Consider the following 2,947-nt stretch of genomic DNA (forward strand, 5'->3'; position numbering starts at 1 on the left):
AGAGAGAGATCAGAGAGAGAGATCAGAGAGAGAGATCAGAGAGAGAGAGATCAGAGAGAGAGATCAGAGAAGAGAGATCAAGAGAGAGAGATCAGAGGAGAGATCAGAGAGAGAGAGATCAGAGAGAGAGATCAGAGAGGAGATAGAGAGAGGAGATCAAGAGAGAGAGATCAGAGAGAGCGAGAGATCAGAGAGCGAGATCAGAGAGAGAGAGGATCAGAGAGAGAGAGAGATCAGAGAGAGAGAGAGAGATCAGAGAGAGAGAGAGAGATCAGAGAGAGAGAGAGAGATCAGAGGAGAGAGAGAGATCAGAGAGAGAGAGAAGAGAGAGATCAGAGAGAGAGAGAGAGAGAGAGATCAGAGAGAGAGAGAGAGAGAGAGATCAGAGAGAGAGAGAGAGAGATCAGAGAGAGAGAGAGAGAGATCAGAGAGAGAGAGAGAGAGAGATCAGAAGAGAGAGAGAGAGATCAGAGAGAGAGAGAGAGATCAGAGAGAGAGAGAGAGATCAGAGAGAGAGAGAGAGATCAGAGAGAGAGAGAGATCAGAGAAGAGAGAGAGAGAAGAGAGAGAGAGAGATCAGAGAGCGGAGAGAGAGATCAGAGAAGCGAGAGAGAGAGAGATCAGAGAGGAGAGAGAGATCAGAGAGAGAGAGAGAGATCAAGAGAGAGATCAGGAGAAGAGAGAGAGAGATCAGAGAGAGAGAGAGAGATCAGAGAGAGAGAGAGAGATCAGAGAGAGAGAGAGAGAGAGAGATCAGAGAGCGAGAGAAGAGAGAGATCGAGAGAGAGAGAGAGAGATCAGAGAGCGAGAGAGAGAGATCAGAGAGAGAGAGAGAGATCAGAGAGAGAGAGAGATCAGAGAGAGAGAGAGATCAGAGAGAGAGAGATCAGAGGAGAGAGAGAGATCAGAGAGAGAGAGAGAGATCAGAGAGAGAGATCAGAGAGAGAGAGATCAGAGAGAGAGAGAGAGATCAGAGAGCGAGATCGAGAGAGAGAGATCAGAGAGAGAGATCAGAGAGAGAGAGAGAGATCAGAGAGAGAGAGAGAGATCAAGAGAGAGAGAGAGAGAGATCAGAGAGAGAGAGAGAGGAGAGAGAGAGAGAGATCAGAGAGAGAGAGAGAGAGATCAGAGAGAGAGAGAGAGAATCAGAGAGAAGAGAGAGATCAGAGAGAGAGAGAGAGATCAAGAGAGAGAGAGAGAGAGATCAGAGAGAGAGAGATCAAGGAGAGAGATCAGAGAGAGAGAGATCAGAGAGAGAGAGAGAGATCAGAGAGAGAGAGAGAGAGATCAGAGAGCGAGAGAGAGAGATCAGAGAGAGAGAGAGAGATCAGAGAGAGAGAGATCAGAGAGAGAGAGAGATCAGAGAGAGAGATCAGAGAGAGAGAGAGATCAGAGAGAGAGAGAGAGATCAGAGAGAGAGAGAGACAGAGAGAGAGAGAGAGATCAGAGAGCGAGAGAGAGATCGAGAGAGAGAGATCAGAGAGCGAGAGAGAGATCAGAGAAGAGAGAGAGAGATCAGAGAGCGAGAGAGAAGATCAAGAGAGGAGAGAGGAGAGATCAGAGAGAGAGAGAGATCAGAGAGAGAGAGAGATCAGAGAAGGAGAGAGATCAGAGAGAGAGAGTCAGAGAGAGGAGAGAGATCAGAAGAGAGAGAGAGATCAGAGAGAGGAGAGAGATCAGAGAGATCAGAGAGAGATCAGAGAGAGAGAGAGAGATCAGAGAGAGAGAGAGAGATCAGAGAGAGAGAGAGATCAGAGAGAGAGAGAGAGATCAGAGAGAGAGAGAGAAGATCAGAGAGAGAGAGAGAGATCAGAGAGAGAGAGATCAGAGAGAGAGAGAGATCAGAGAGAGAGAGAGAGATCAAAGAGAGAGAGAGAGATCAGAGAGATCAGAGAGAGAGAGATCAGAGAGAGAGAGATCAGAGAGAGAGATCAGAGAGAGAGAGAGAGATCAGAGAGAGAGATCGAGAGAGAGAGAGAGAGATCAGAGAGAGAGAGAGAGAGAATCAGAGAGCGAGAGAGAGATCAAGAGAGCGAGAGAGAGAGATCAGAGAGAGATAGAGAGAGAGAGGAGATCAGAGAGAGAAGAGAGAGATCAGAGAGAGAGATCAGAGAGAGAGATCAGAGAGAGAGATCAGAGAGAGAGATCAGAGAGAGAGATCAGAGAGAAGAGAGAGATCAGAGAGAGAGAGAGAGATCAGAGAGAGAGAGAGAGATCAGAGAGAGAAGAGGAGATCAGAGAGAGAGAGATCAGAGAGAGAGAGAGATCAGAGAGCGAGAGAGAGATCAGAGAGAGAGAGAGATCAGAGAGCGAGAGAGAGATCAGAGAGAGAGAGAGAGATCAGAGAGATGAGAGAGATCAGAGAGAGAGAGATGAGAGAGAGAGAGATCAGAGAGAGAGAGAGAGAGAGAGATCAGAGAGCGAAGAGAGAGAGAGATCAGAGAGCGAGAGAGGAGAGAAGAGAGAGAGATCAGAGAGCGAGAGATCAGAGAGAGAGAGAGAGATCAGAGAGCGAGAGAGAGATCAGAGAGAGAGAGAGAGATCAGAGAGAGAGAGAGATCAGAGAGAGGAGATCAGAGAGAGAGATCAGAGAGAGATCAGAGAGAGAGAGAGATCAGAGAGAGAGATCAGAGAGAGAGAGAGAGATCAGAGAGCGAAGAGAGAGATCAGAGAGAGAGAGAGAGATCAGAGAGCGAGAGAGAGATCAGAGAGCGAGAGAGAGATCAGAGAGAGATAGAGAGAGAGAGAGATCAGAGAGAGAGAGAGATCAGAGAGAGAGAGAGATCAGAGAGAGAGAGAGATCAGAGAGCGAGATCAGAGAGAGAGATTGAGAGAGAGAGAGAGATCAGAGAGCGAGAGAGAGATCAGAGAGCGAGAGAGAGATCAGAGAGCGAGAGAGAGATCAGAGAGCGAGAGAGAGATCAGAGAGCAGAGAGAGATCAGAGAG

At 47.9% G+C, this 2,947-nt stretch overlaps 1 pseudogene; it reads left to right on the forward strand.

The window, feature by feature from the left end:
• The window catches only part of LOC116354816 (trichohyalin-like), a 2,230-nt pseudogene extending 1,135 nt beyond the window's left edge, over positions 1–1,095 (forward strand).
• The last annotated feature ends 1,852 nt before the right edge of the window (positions 1,096–2,947 follow it).

This window comes from Oncorhynchus kisutch, linkage group LG18, assembly GCF_002021735.2.
Source record: "Oncorhynchus kisutch isolate 150728-3 linkage group LG18, Okis_V2, whole genome shotgun sequence".
NCBI classification, from domain to species: Eukaryota; Metazoa; Chordata; class Actinopteri; order Salmoniformes; family Salmonidae; genus Oncorhynchus; species Oncorhynchus kisutch.